General features: G+C 39.3%; 1 protein-coding gene and 1 long non-coding RNA gene across 3 annotated transcripts in view; one reads left to right on the forward strand and one right to left on the reverse strand.

The window, feature by feature from the left end:
- Positions 1-15,917, forward strand: part of SGCD (sarcoglycan delta) — a 410,213-nt gene that overhangs the window by 340,515 nt on the left and 53,781 nt on the right. The window lies entirely within an intron of this gene.
- Positions 14,102-15,917, reverse strand: part of LOC309526019 — a 79,965-nt gene continuing 78,149 nt past the window's right edge. Inside the window, exon 4 of the long non-coding RNA XR_014216623.1 lies at positions 14,102-15,526. This is a non-coding gene — a long non-coding RNA (uncharacterized lncRNA). The remainder of the gene's footprint in view (positions 15,527-15,917) is intronic.

Genomic DNA, 15,917 nt, shown 5'->3' on the forward strand with positions numbered 1-15,917 from the left:
ACGAGGAGCAGGAAATAAAACGTGTGTGTGTGTGTGTGTGTGTTTAAGGCTAGGCTATCTGACAGGTAACAGGTAAGGCTTACCTAGCAAAGAGTACTCCATGCCACACAAACTAACCAGTGACGAAGTTAGATCAAGGAGCACCCTCAGACTGTGAACCTGTTTCTTCAGACAAACAACTACTCTTTTTAACAAAGGATGGTGAGCCTGTGCCCCTTGGAAATCACAAATCTACAACTTTCATTATCCTTGCCCATTGGCATGTGACAGGAGGTGATGGGAGTTTTTGTCTCACAACATCTGGTGGGCCACAGGTTCCCCAGCCCTGTTTTAAACTATTCAGAATTCCATCAGAATTTAGATCTCAGTCCAGAGGTATTAAAAATTTGATTCTAATCACAAATACTGTGATCATCAAACACTGAAAGAATAGTCAATGTAAGGTATTTTATTTTATTTTTTTTATAATAATTTTTATTACATTTTTCCAAATTACAAATAGGAAAAGACAGAATAAAAGAAAAGAAAAGAAAAAAGAACAGAAAATAACATCCATTTCAATAACTTATTTCAGATTTCCATTGGACTTCCCCACGTCTCCCGCATAGTGCATTCTTGATAATAAAGTCATCAGCAAATTATACCCTTATTTCGTGTTTTTCTTTATATTTTCAATTGCAATTTAAGTTTAAATCTCTTGTTCTCCGTTTACTCTAAAAATATAACCTGATATCATTTAACCCATTTAAACTTTGGTTCTTTCCCGAATGTTAACAATTTCCTAAATAATTAAACTTCATTGCTGGGGCTAACGTTCTAAATCATACGACATCTTATGTTTCATACAACTTATAATACTTTTGCAAATAGTCTTTGAATTTTTTCCAATCCTCCTCCATTGCCTCTTCTCCCAGGTCCCGGATTCTTGCAGTCATCTCAGCCAATTCCATGTAGTTCATCAGTTGCGTCTGCCACTCCTCCAGTGTGGGCAAATCTTGGGTCTTCCAATACTTGGCGATAAGAATTCTTGCTGCAGTTGTAGCATACATAAAGAAAGTTCTATCCTTTTTTAACACCTTCTGGCCGACAATGCCCAGAAGAAAGGCCTCTGGTTTCTTGGGAAAGGTGTACTTAAACACCTTCTTTAACTCATTATAGATCATTTCCCAAAAGGCCTTCAATCTTGGGCACGTCCACCAGAGGTGAAAGAATGTCCCTTCAGCCTCCTTACATTTCCAACATTTATTATCAGACAAATGGTATATCTTAGCGAGTTTGACTGGGGTCATGTACCACCTGTATACCATTTTCATAATGTTTTCTTTCAAGGCATTACATGCCGTAAACTTCATACCGGTGGTCCATAACTTTTCCCAGTCTTCTGACATGATATTGTAACCAATGTCTTGAGCCCATTTTATCATGGCTGTTTTAACTATTTCATCCTGAGTGTTCCATTTAAGCAGCAAGTCGTACATTCTCGAAATTACCTTGGTCTTTGGTTCTAGCAACTCTGTCTCAAGTTTCGATTTTTCCACCTGGAATCCTATTTTTTTGTCTTGCTTAAAAACCTCATTAATTTGGGCATAATGTAACCAATTTTGCATCTTATCCTTTAATTTTTCAAAGCTCTGCAACCTCCAATTACCTCCAATGTTTTCTATTATTTCCCAATATTTCGGCCAATATGCCTCCATATTGGATGTTTTCCGAGCTTTGGCCTCTATTGGTGAAATCCACCTCGGAGTTTTACTTTCCAATAAGTCTTTGTATTTTTTCCAGACCATAAATATTGCTTTTCTGACAATATGGTTTTTAAACATTCCATGTGTTTTCCCCTTGTCATACCACAAATACGCATGCCAACCTAACGAATTGTTAAAGCCTTCCAGATCTAGGACATCAGTATTTTCCAATAAAATCCAATCTTTCATCCAGCAGAAGGCCGCAGCTTCATAATATAACCTTAAGTCCGGCAGGGCAAACCCCCCTCTCTCCTTTGCATCAGTTAATATTTTAAACTTTATTCGGGGCTTTTTGCCCTGCCAGACAAATTTAGAAATATCCTTCTGCCACTTTCCAAAACAATCCACTCTGTCCACGATCTGCAAAGCCTGAAACAAAAACAACATTTTTGGCAAAACGTTCATTTTTATAGCTGCAATTCGGCCTAACAAGGATAGTTTCAATCTTGACCAGATTTCTAGATCTTTTTTAACTTCTGACCAACATTTTTCATAATTGTCTTTAAATAAATTCAAGTTCTTGGAGGACAGATTGACCCCCAGGTATTTCACTTTTTTAACAATGTTTAGTTCTGTTTCCCTCTGAAACCCCTCTGTTTCAGTAACCGTCAAGTTTTTCCCTAACACCTTAGTCTTTTGTTTATTCAACTTAAAACCCGCCACCCGACCAAATTTCTGAATCAATTCCAAAACTCTTTTTGTGCTAGATTCTGGCTCCTGTAATGTTAAAACTAAGTCATCTGCAAATGCTTTCAGTTTATATTGTTTCGCTCCGACCCGTATTCCTTGTACCTGCCGATCCTCCCTTATCATTTTCAGCAAAACCTCCAGGACTGAAATAAACAACAGAGGGGATAGGGGGCACCCCTGGCGTGTTCCTTTTTCAATATGAAGTTCTTCTGTCACCACATTGTTCACTATCAACTTAGCTTTTTGTTCAGAATAGATTGCCTCTATTCCATTCTCAAACCCCCTTCCCACTCCCATCCCTTCCAAGTTTTTCTTCATAAATTTCCAAGAAATGTTGTCAAAGGCCTTCTCCGCGTCAATAAAAATTAACACCGCTTTGGTGTTAATATTTGTTTGTAAAAGTTCCAAAATATCGATAATGTTCCTGGTATTATCATACAAATGTCTACCTGGGAGAAAGCCTGCTTGGTCCTTATGGATTACTGCATTTAATACCTTTTTAAATCTGTTAGCCAAGACATCCGCAAATATTTTGTAATCCACATTTAGGAGTGAGATGGGGCGATAGTTCTTAAGTTGAGTCTTTTCAGTTTCCACTTTAGGTATCAATGTGATGAATGCTTCTTTCCACGTATCTGGTGCCCTCCCTCCCCCCATAATCTGGTTGCAAACCTCCATTAATGGTTGCATCAAATAGTCTTTTAAAGTCCTGTAGTATTTGGAGGTAAGTCCATCGGGGCCCGGAGATTTGCCTAATTGCATATTCTGAATGGCATCCTCGATTTCCTGTTGTGTTATTTTACAATTCAAGATTGATCTCTTCTCTTGAGATAATTTTGGTAGGCCATTATCTTTCAAAAATTGTTCTATCTCGGTTGCCTCCTCGGGTTCTTGTGTGTACAATTTTTTAAAATATTTCTGGAAACACTTTCTAATTTCTCCCGGTTTCTGAAAGTTTTTCCCTTCAACTTCTAAGTTGGTAACGTAGTTTAATTTTTGTCTCTTTTTCAACTGCCAAGCGAGCAGTTTCCCACATTTGTTCGCAGATTCAAAAGATCTTTGTTTCATTTGTTTGATTTTCCATTCCACTTCTTGGTTAATCAATTTCGCATATTGTGACTGGTGAAATTTGATTTCTCTTAAAGTCTCTTTTGATTTTGGATTCACTCTTAATTTTTTCTCTCCATCACTTATCTTCTCCAATATCTTATCTTTTTTACTATTCCAAAGTTTTTTCTTGATTGTATTCTGTTGTATCAGAAACCCTCTCATAACAGCTTTACTTGCGTCCCAGATAATTCTTTTTTCCACCGAGGTATTCAAGTTGATTTCAAAATAGTCCTTTAGAGTTTTTTGGGCCTTCTTTACGATCTCTTGATCTCTTAACAGGTTGTCATTCATTTTCCATCTGAAGGAGTCGGCAGTAGTAAATCTCATTTCCATTTTCAAAGCGTTATGGTCGGAGCAAGTCTTTGGGCAGATTTCTATTTTTGTAGTCTTAGGTGCCAGCCCTCTAGTTGCCCAAATTTGGTCGATTCTTGTCCATGACAGGTGGGCCTCAGAAAAAAAGGTTCCTTCTTTACCTAGGGGGTTTCTCGTCCTCCATAAATCAATTAGGTCCATATTGTCAGTTAGTTCAAAGAAAGTTTTTGGTAGTCTTCCGTCTTTAGTCAAATTCTGATTCTGTGACTTATCCATCAAAGTAGAGACGACCCCATTCATATCTCCCATCATAATGATGTTGGAGTAGTCCAGATAGTCCAGTAATGTCTCATGCAGCTTCTTATAAAATTCTGATTTCCCCTCGTTTGGTGCATAGATTCCTAATATCAAAACTTTTTCTCCTTGGGTCAGAATTTCAATAGCCAGGATTCTTCCTTGTTCATCTTTAAACAAAAATTTTGGTGATAGATTCTCTTTGGCGTAAATCACCACGCCTCTCTTCTTAACTCTATCTGATGAAATAAATTCTTGGCCTAATCTTTTATTTGTTAACACCTTCCTGTGTAGCCTGGTCACATGAGTTTCTTGCAAGCAAATTATGTCCAAATTCTCTTTCTTTAATATATGGAAAATCCTTTTGCGTTTTTCTGGGGAATTCGCGCCATTAATGTTCCAACTATAGAGCTGCAGAGACATCCTGTATCAATCTGTTGTTACTCTTGTTGGGTGTCTTCTTTTTTGTCCAAATCCGAGGGTGGTGGCTCTTTTCCTAGCTCTGGTGGTGGCCAAATAGCTACCGCTCCTTTCTGCAAATCTTCTCCGTGGTCGTGTAGGAACTTCTGGCTATCCTCTTTCGTTTTGATTTTTATCTTCTTTCCTTTGTATTTGAACGAAAGGCCTTGTGGAAACTCCCACCTGTAAGGTATTCCGTTGCCTCTCAAAAGTCCAGTTAGGTCAGTGTAGTTAGATCTTAGATCCAGTAATTGTTTAGGTATGTCCTTGTAGATTTGTGCTCTTCTGTCCTGGATCTCAAGTGCTTTATTGAAATGTAGGTCGAGTAGCTTGTCTCTCTCCTGCTTAGTCCTTAAGATAATCAAACAATCTCTAGGTCTGTCCTTCCCAGCAGCCCTTCCCAATCTAAATGCAGTTGTTATTTTAAAGTCTGTATCTTCGTTTATACCCCAGAATTTAGAGAATTCTTCTGTCAAAAAGCCAGTCAAGTCCTCTTTCTCGATCTCTGGGATAGAGCGTAATCTCAAATTATTTTCCCTGTTTCGCAGTTCCACCAAAGACAGATAGGCCTGCTGGTCAGTAATATGTTTATGGAGTGGCCTTACCTCTCCTTTCAGTTCCTCCACTTCTTTAGTTACTGCTTCTACTTTCTCATTCGCAGCCTCGGCCAATTTTCGATTTTCAGATACAACGTCCTTTAGGTTTCCAATATCTTGTGAATGCTTAGCCACCTGTTCAGAAAGTTTGTTGATTGAAGATGTGGCTAAGTCAATTTTTGCAGTTTGATCATCCACTTTTTTGTTCAAAATTGCAAATTGTTGTAGCATTTCCTCTAGAAGAATGTTGGATCCCCCAGCTGCCATATCTTCACTTGTTAATTGTTCTGGTTCTTCAGCTGGGGTTGTTGGTAATGGTACAGCCTGTAATACCGCAGGGACTGAAGATCTACGGCCCTGGGAAACCAAAGTTGTTTGTACCAATTTGCCTTTCCCTGCTTTCGACGCAGCTCTTGTTTTTGGTTTACCACTCATTCCACACTCATTCCACACCTGTCTTTGGATTCAAGGTCAAGCTGTCCAAAGTTCCATGGGAAAGACAGGCCTCAGAGTGAGTCACCAGACCACAGAGAGACAAAACAAAGTCAGTTCTCAGGAAATTGTAAATCCCAAACTCCACTAGAGGGAGTATTGTTCAGTTCATGAAAGAAGAAACAAAGTTTCCGTCGCCATTATAGTTCCTACAGTTAGTTAGATTAATAAATGTCTTTAGAGAAGAACTTTTCCTTCTTGCAGAGCCCTCTCAATTTTGCCACAATAGTTTCCTAAAAGGTGCAAAATACAGTTGCTTAATTGTATCCACCGGTAGTGCCTCTAAATATCTGTTTCAACTTTGTAAGTGTATCCACAACACAACTTTTTGCCCGCTGCAAAGTCCGGGACTAGGGATTTTCAAGTCTTTAAAGTTTTGAAAGTTTTAGCGGAGAAGAAACCCCAAGTAAAATAGACACAGTCACAGAAAAATAAAGATAACTTGCCTTTCCCTTCAATTTCCGAATTTCTCCAGACGTATGCTGTCTCTCATTTAAAAGCCCTTTTGTACTGCTTCCAGCTTGTCAGTTTCTTTGCCTTTGATCATTAAGCACCTCCGGGAGACGGACTTCCTTTTTCTCGTCTCCCGCTTTCAGCCGAATTCACGAATTTGTAATCCAATCTCAAATAAATCCTACTCACGAGTAGTTACTTTGTAATCCAATGTAAAGGAAGAAAGGTCGGCGCTCATCGGTAGCAGCTGCGCGGCTTCACTCCCGCAGAAAGAGCGATGAATCCACAGCACCGCTTCCCCTCCGCGCTTCCGGAGCCCCTTACGGGGTCCCTTCTTCGTTTTGGGGGTCGCTCTCGGTGCCCGCCGGATCCCACGGCCACGAGCTCGCTCTGCTCGTGGTTTAACTTAATGGGTCGTCGCTTCGCCGTAGCGAACAACCCTTTTCTGCGGAGCCCCTCTTTGCTGCGCAAAGAGGACCGCCATTACACGTTTCGCGCCGCCTCCGGAAGTCAATGTAAGGTATTTTATTGGTTAGTTAATAGTTAATGTAAGGTATTTTATTTTACAAACCTAGACAACATCTTAAAAAGCAGAGACATCACCTTGCCAACAAAGGTCCGTATAGTTAAAGCTATGGTTTTCCCAGTAGTGATGTATGGAAGTGAAAGCTGGACCATAAAGAAGGCTGATCGCCAAAGAATTGATGCTTTTGAATTATGGTGCTGGAGGAGACTCTTGAAAGTCCCATGAAGAAGAAGAAGATCAAAACCTATCCATTCTGAAGGAAATCAGCCCTGAGTGCTCACTGGAAGGACAGATCATGAAGCTGAGGCTCCAATACTTTGGCCACCTCATGAGAAGAGAAGACTCCCTGGAAAAGACCCTGATGTTGAGAAAGATTGAGGGCACAAAGAGAAGGGGACGACAGAGGATGAGATGGTTGGACAGTGTTGTCGAAGCTACCAGCATGAGTTTGACCAAACTGCGGGAGGCAGCGGAAGACAGGAGTGTCTGGCGTGCTCTGGTCCATGGGGTCATGAAGAGTCGGACACGACTAAACAACAATTTTATTGGTGGCATTAAGTTTAAGGGATAAGAAGAGCACTGATGAAGCGATTGAATACACAGAAACCCTTGTGTTTATTTGCAGGACACATATCTGTTTCACTTATTTTAAAATGTGTCTTTTCCTCAGAATCCTCAAAATAGAAGTCAAATATAACGGAGGCAGAAGAATCTTTATTTAATGTCCAGTGCTGCAAGCTTTTCATTTGGATTGTAAGAGCAAAGTTCTTTTAGTTGGTAGTGCTAATCAGTTAAAAGTATTTATTGTGGGTTTTTATTCTAGAATTACAGCCAAATATATGATGAGATTTGGAGAAATCTTCCAAAGTTAGGAGGGAGGAGGGGAGTTTGAACATTCAGTCTGAAGTCTTTGCTTCGCCTTTGGCTCCCACAGTTTCTTTTTCAATAAAAACAGAATAATGACCCTTGTGATAAACAGCTGCTTAATGAATAAGTTTGACCTTAGGGCACCAAAGGCTTCACAGCCTGGAAATATTAGATTGAAGCAACTTCAAAAACAGGGTAGTGTCCTCTCTGTCCCTTTGCCCCTTCTCAAGCACTTCCACATATAGATTTGCAATACAAACAAATTGTATTAATAAACATAACCATAACCATCCTTGCCCTGACTTGCTTCAATGTTATTAACTTTCTGACAAATGAAGGACAGTCTATGTCCTAGTAGTAATTTAATGGGCACATCCTACAAGGGGCATTCAGAATGTTAAAGCTTTCTCTCTGCTAATATCAGTTTTGACTCCTTTTCCTTTTAGAACTTTTTGTATGCTCCCTAATTTCTCTTCTGAATCAGGTTAGCAAGTAAAACACAAAACTTTTTTGTTTCACACTGTTAAATGTAGAAGAGATAATTGAAACGTCATTGTCTCTAGTCACACACAACACAGGTCACTTCCAAGTGACATTTGCATCTGTCTTCACAACAGAATATATAGGACAGATCCCAGTGCCTGAACAAACCTTTGCAGGAAGCGAGTCTGAGGAACAAAAGCAGCTAGTGGTGATGAGAGATTAAGTTCTAGGCCTAATTGCCAAAATAGAAATTGACAAATTGCTGGGTCTAGATGGCATGCACCCAAGAGTTCTCAAATAACTCAAATGTGAAATTGCTGGTCTTCTAACAAAAATATCCCTCAAATCAGTCTCCAGACCTAAGGACTGAAAAACAGCCAATATAACAACTTTTTTTTTAAGGGATCTAAGGGATATCCTGGCAATAATAGGGCAGTTAGCTTAGTTAGTCTGTCCCAGAAAAATGGTAAATAGTATTGTTGAAGGTAAAATAGCCAAGCATATAGAAGAACATGCCTTACTGTAGCAGAGCCATTATGGCAGTGATGGCCAAACTTGGCCCTCCAGCTGTTTTGGGACTACAACTCCCATTATCCCTAGCTAACAGGACCGGTAGTCAGGGATGGTGGGAATTGTAGTCCCAAAAGAGCTGGAGGGCCAAGTTTGGCCATCACTGCATTATGGCTTCTGCAAGAGCAATTCCTGCCTCACAAATTCATAATAATAGTAATTTGAGAATGTCAGCAAGCATATAGACAAAGGTGATCCAGGGGATGGAGCAACTATCCTCTGAAGAAAGGTTGCAACATTTGAGACTTTTCAGTTTGTAGAAAAGGTGAGTAAGAACGTGATGTCCATCTCCTCTCCCCGTGTGGCCATTGCGCGCGCCCATCTGAATTTCATGTGCAGATATCTGCTAATTGGTGCCAAATCATCCACTGCCAGCAGCACAGTAACTGCAGCAGTTGATTCTTCCCAGCAATCTTGTTACATTTCATCATGTACAGTATGTGTTGATACTGTTTAGAGATTGCCGTTTTCATTATAATTACTCCTTATTTTACACTCTCGTGCCAGCTATTTAGTATAGTTGCACAGTAAGAACCTTAATTTGTAAGATTGTGCCTATACCACCTTCACAGGAAAGCCATTTAATTTACCATCTGTCTATTGCTTTTTAAGCTATGAACTGTGTATTTTCCCTGCTATGTAGGTAATTAGTTCAAGCTTTCCCCCCAAGTTACTTAGCTGCCTTTAAGTACCCTGTCCCTTACTATGTGTTAATTACTAGAGGGATGCCATAATAACCTTGCAAATTGTCACCTTATCAAGAGTATGCTAATGCTTTTTAATTTCACTTTCTTTGGCACTGCTGCCCTTGACAATGAAGCTTGTTTTTAAAGAGATGCAGTCTATAGAAATTAAATATTGAATATTAATTGCTTCTTGGAAAATCCATTCAAAATTCAGCTAAGATTGAACTGAGGTTCTGTTAGTGGGGATACATAACGCGGGGATATTTCTAATTTCTTTAGGATTTGGATATAAAGCAGATATGAAAGGAAAGGGTAAAACCAAGGCAGCAGACATGGATTTAATGTCCAGGTCTGATATATCTGTCTATATTGTGTTAACCTTAATCCTATTTACGAAAGAAGCATCAACCAGCATCAGATTAATATTGATTTGGTGCCATAAGGATTAGCAAAGGAACATATAGTACAGTTTCTGAATTTAATGCAAGGCAGATTTATTCTATATTCCTTGAGCTTTCCTTGAAACTCTTCTGAAACATAATCTGCTTTAAGAGAGAGGGATGTTCTCCTTGGAAACTTTTTGCATGGACTATTTCTGGTTTTGTAAGCCCACACGCTAGTGTTTCACACAAAACTAGCACCAGCAACAAATACAGCTAGTAAAAAAAAAAAAAAAGCTCACCAATGCTGATGTTGTTATAAGTACTGCTGGGAAACAGTTCAGCAAACTGAAGCTCAAACAGCCTGGGATCAAAATGATTTGAGTAAACCTTATCTCTTTTTGAAAATCTTTCCTTTGGGGGGTGGGATATTATGGCACAAAGCATTCTGCTCAGGCCCATTGGTCTCATCCTCCATGTAGTAAGTACATTACATCATAGAACATGGTGCTGAAAATGAATCACATTCATGATTTCTGTATCCATGCATTCTTTTTGTAGTCCACCAGTTCTGCAACCCTATTATTTTTAATGAGGTGAACTGAGCTACCTCTGGGTTCCCCTTCCATGCAAAGCCAATAAAGCTGAAGTTTGCAGACATTCTGCTTATTAACAGCTAGTTAGTGTTTTTGAAAGATTGTGTGTGTTGTCCTAATTTTATTGTTGTGAGTTGTCTCAAACACAGTGAGGAGGCAGGTACAAACAAGTCGTGCAGTGCCCCAAATTAGTCCATTTCTGTGATGCTCAGGCCCTTTACAAGACATGCAGCTTGGGCTTCTTTCTTTGGTTATGTTTTGCAGACTGTGGGCTATTCCGCCCAGTGAACAATTTCTGTCTCTACTTGTACAAAAACTGTTATGGGTGAGTTATAAATGTGGTGCCTCTGTCGTCCTCATCTGACTTACGAACTTTGACCTTTCGGAGAACCAATTCTGGGTGTTTCGCATTTTTGAAAAAAATAAAAAATTCTGCTTATATTCAAAAGTGATGGTGAGTTGCAGGGTTTCACTCTTTCACTCTGTGGCTGGCACATCCCAATACTGGAAGTCAAGACTTCCAGGCTCCACCTAGAATACTGTGTCCAGTTCTGGGTGTCACAATTTAAGAAGGATATTGACAAGTTGGAACGTGTGCAGATGGGAGCAACCAAGATGATCAGAGGTCTGGAAACCAAGCCTTATGGGGAACGGTTGAAGGAGCTGGGTATGTTTAGTCTGGAAAAGAGGAAACTGAGAGGAGATATGATAGCCATCTTCAAACATCTCAAGGGCTGTCACATGCCAGATAGAGCAAGCTTGTTTTCTCCTGCTCTGGAGGCGAGGACTCGAAACAATGGCTTCAGGTTACAAGAAAGGAAATTCTGACTAAACATCAGGAAGAACTTTCTCACAGTAAGAGATGTTTGACAGTAGAGCAGACTCCCTCAGGAGGTTGTGGAATCTCCTTCATTGGAGATTTTTAAGCAGAGGTTGTATGGCCATCTTTCTTGGACTAGATTACCTTTCAGCTCTATGATTCTGCTGCTTCTTTGACTCTAAAAGTGTAATGGCAGCTGTTGCAACCATAGATAAACTATACACCATGGAATGCATGCTTTGGTTTAATTGCTACATAAAACAGGTAAAAGCACATAAAGCATTTAAAAATCATATTGTTAGAAAAGCATTGCTTAATGTTTGGATAAGATATAAGGATTTGTTAGGGGGGGAAACCCCAAGATGGTTGTCACCAATGGAAGCGAAGGCACAGAAAAAACTCAATATGGAGGCCAAATGGCCGAAATATTGGGAAATTCTGGAACCAGATGGAGAGAGAATAAAATTGCAGAGCTTTGAAAAATTGAAAAACAAAGTGCGAGATTGGCTCCATTATTGTCAAATAAGTTGGTTTCCAGGTGGAAAAATCAAAATTGGAAACAGAATTGTTAGATCCAAAAACTAAGAATTTGTCAAGAATGTATAACTTGCTGTTGAAATGGAACACTCAGGATGAAACGGTGAAATCAGCTATGATTAAATGGGCACAAGATGTTGGACATAACATAATGATGGCTGACTGGGAATGGTTATGGACCACAGCTATGAAATTTACGGCATGTAATGCCTTAAGAGAAAATTTAATGAAAATGATTTATAGGTGGTACATGACACCAGTTAAGCTTGAAAAAATCTACCATAATAAATGCTGGAAATGTAATGAGACTGAAGGTACATTTTTTCGCCTTTGGTGGACGTGCCCAAGGATTAAGGCATTCTGGGAGATGATTTATAATGAAATGAAAAAGTTATTTAAATATACCTTCCTTAAGAAACCGGAGGCCTTTCTCCTGGGCATAGTTGGCCAATTGGTGTTAAAGAAGGACAGAATTTTTTTTATGTATGCAACAACAGCAGCAAGAATACTCATTGCAAAATATTGGAAGACACAAGATTTACCCACCAGGGAAGAATGGCAGATGAAGTTGATGGACTACATGAAATTGGCGGAAATGACTGGCAGAATCCGAGACCAGGAAGAAGAGTCGGTGGAGGAAGACTGGAAAAAGTTTAAAGATTATTTACAGAAATACTGTAAAATTAATGAATGTTAGAAAAACGTTGGAATGAAGTTATATGGCTTTAGTAGAAATGTTATAAGGAATTAAGCATAAATAGATTAATAGAGTAATAGAGCATTAAAGGGAAAATAAGGTTAGAATGTGTTAAGACAATTATAGGATAGAAAACAGAGGAAGATGGAAAGGAATTGCTGAAACAATTAATAGAAGTGGAATACAAAAAGGGAGGTGCGAGGCGGTTGTGGAAATTAGTGAAAGAAAGATAAGATATTGAAATTGGATTGTGTTTTAAATGGTTTTTGTTTGGCTTTGTTAGATGTATGTTAGTGTTTTTGCAGTGGTTTTTTTGTATTGTATTATATTGTATGTTTTTTTCTTTTGTGGTTTTTTGTAGTGTAGTGTTGTGTTTAATTTGTTGGAAAACTAATAAATATTATTTAAATAATAATAATAATTGCTACATAAAACAGATGACATTATTCAGTAAAAAAAGAAGCTTGGCTGTGGCAACAGGCATATTCTGAACTTAAACACCTACATTTTAAAAAGTGTTCACAATGGATATATTGAAACCGACCAGGCACCAGCTTTCTAGTCAGTGCTCGTCAAAAATAAAACCCCTATCATGTGGCAATGGCTATAGGAATATATCCTACAATGGAGTTTTCAAATGGTTACTTGTTTTCTTTTAGCATAAAGCTTTTTGCTGTCACCAAATGTATCTGCGATACTGTGCAGTAGTTTAATATAAAAGCTTTCCACATTGTTCCTGCAGTCACCAAATGCACATTAGAGATTTTTGACAAATTTATTTCCCCAGTTTTCACCAGTACCGGGGAGGGGGCGAAAAATAAAAGTATTGAGTGAATCATTACAGTAATTCAAAACACTTTAGATAGATCCTGTCACATGCTTTATAAATTCCTGATTGATTGTGTGGAATTAAGTTATTGGGCAGAAAGCCAGTTAATGGAACACACATTGATGAAATCATTTTTGAGGGGCATTAAATGGAACTTAAAATAAAGCTGAAATAGCTTTATGGATTTTCCACTCAAACTGTTTATGAACATTTATTGCTGGTAAATTACATAGTGTCAAAAGAAAGATTTGCCAGGCCTTGGTTTTAATCAAACTCTTTTGCAAATAATAAAAGAAGAGAATAATTTATTGTCATGGAATGTACAGTAGGTATAAATACACATTACATAATAGATTCCCACTATCTTATCTAACTTGTTGTAGATATACGACGATACACCACAAAAATCAATTGTGTTGTTGAAAACAATATTCCCTATAGTTTCCAAAGAAACAGAGCTTTGTTCACAGCAGAGGCAGTAGTGTTTGCAATGGCAAAAGCTATAAAAGCTGTTGATTTACCAGCAGATTTGACAAGGTTTGCTTTCCGCCCAGTATGGATGGATCAGGTATAATGAAATGGTTTCTTTCTTTCGTTCCTGATAGCCAGACAGAAGCAACAGCAGCAGTCAAGCACATGAGCTAGCTCAAAGTTTCCATATGCCACAGAAACAGGCACCTTACTCTGATGCCTTACCAGATATTACAATTTCTGTGTCAGCATTTTGCCTAGGAGACTTACCTGGGCAGTGCTGGGCATATTTTGTGGGCAGGGTGTGCAGTCATTAATGGCCCCTTGCATCATTTCCTTCATTGCGTTGGAGTAGTCTCTTATCCAGCAAAATGCAGTAGTGAGTGCAGGCAGGATAGAAAAAATTGTAGGTTTCAGTCTGCAGGCCACTGCAGCAGCAAACTGTGACTATAAGCAGCCTAATTGAAGAAATGGGAGTCAACAGCAGTTCCAATAGAAAGACTCAGCCATGCCCTGTGGCCAATTTCAATAGCTGTTTAAGTGATTGTTGAAGCCATCATTTTTGCATAGTCAAAGTTAGTTGAAGTGCAGAAGGGTTAGTATGTAGCTACAGTGGTACCTCAGGTTACATACGCTTCACGTTACATACGCTTCAGGTTACAGACTCCGCTAACCCAGAAATAGTGCTTCAGGTTTAGATCTTTGCTTCAGGATGAGAACAGAAATCATGCTCCGGTGGCGCGGCGGCAGCAGGAGGCCCCATTAGCTAAAGTGGTGCTTCAGGTTAAGAACAGTTTCAGGTTAAGAACGGACCTCTGGAACGAATTAAGTACTTAACCCGAGGTACCACTGTACATCTGAAATGTCCCAGGCAATTTAAATGTAGCACAGTTTCCCAGTTCCAGTTTCCACATTCTCTTGGAGAGGAAAAGCTCCAAAAGACCAGTCACATCAAATCCATTAACTCTCTGTTGTTGTGCATCACATGCAAATGCTTAATTTTTCCCACATGACCAGTTCTCAGCTGATTCAATCATTTGAGTTGCCTGGATCATTGTGTGAATCAGAACAAAACCTTCTCAGTGGTAGCCCTCAAACTTTGGGACTCCCTGCTACCTGATGGCTGCCTAGCTTCAGCATGGAGGATTTTCAGAAAATATATACAGGCACATATATTTTTCCCTCCAGGCATTTGGGAATATGCCAGTAATGATGTATGGAAGTGAAAGCTGGACCATAAAGGAGGCTGATCACCGAAAAAATGATGCTTTTGAATTATGGTGCTGGAGGCGACTCTTGAGAGTCCCATGGACTGCAAGAAGATCAAACCTATCCATTCTGAAGGAAATCAACCCCGAGTGCTCACTGGAAGGACAGATCCTGAAACTGAGACTCCAATACTTTGGCCACCTCATGAGAAGAGACAACTCCCTGGAAAAGACCCTGATGTTGGGAAAGATTGAGGGCACAAGGAGAAGGGGATGGCAGAGGACGAGATGGTTGGACAGTGTTCTTGAAGCTACTAAAATGAGCTTGACCAAACTGCGGGAGGCAGTGGAAGACAGGAGTGCCTGGCGTGCTCTGGTCCATGGGGTCATGAAGAGTTGGACACAACTAAACAACAACAATGGTTGTTGATTGGTTTAGCCTTATTTGTTGATCGGTTGCTTAACTGCTAACTGCCTTGTATGCTGTATTTTACCTTTTTGCTGATATATAACTTGCCCTTGGACTTTTTGTGAAAGGCAGGTAATAAATGCAAGCAAGTAATAAATATATATAAAAATGCATACATACCTATGTGCTGGATCAACTGTAACAAACAAAGGGAGGAGGCAATACAGCATGTGTTCAGCCATTTTGGGCAGCAATGATGCACCTCCAGAGTAATTCACCACCTTTTGAGAACTTTTCTAAAAAGAATTGAGAAATAACACCACACACATTGACTGCATTTGGAAAGACAGCTCATTCAAGGGGTTTGTATTCATATAGTACCTCATTTAAGACCTGCTTTAAATATATCTGTAAAAAAAATGCTTTACATTTATGCATTTGTGCAATCCAATCCTAAGAGTCTTTACTAAGCACGTCTTACTGTGGTGAATGTTACTTTCTCCCAAGTGAACATGTATAGGATTAGAGCCCTTAATGCACTAAATTATTGTTTCTATAAGTTGAACAAATATATCACAGGCAGAGGGGAGTCTCAGTATCCTCGCTCTGGGTAGTTATAAGGATATAGGATGTATGTTATAGGTTAGAGATAGATTAACTGTAAAATGTGCCACATATGACAGTTTA

Source organism: Podarcis vaucheri (genome assembly GCF_965113315.1).
Source record: "Podarcis vaucheri genome assembly, chromosome: 2".
NCBI classification, from domain to species: Eukaryota; Metazoa; Chordata; class Lepidosauria; order Squamata; family Lacertidae; genus Podarcis; species Podarcis vaucheri.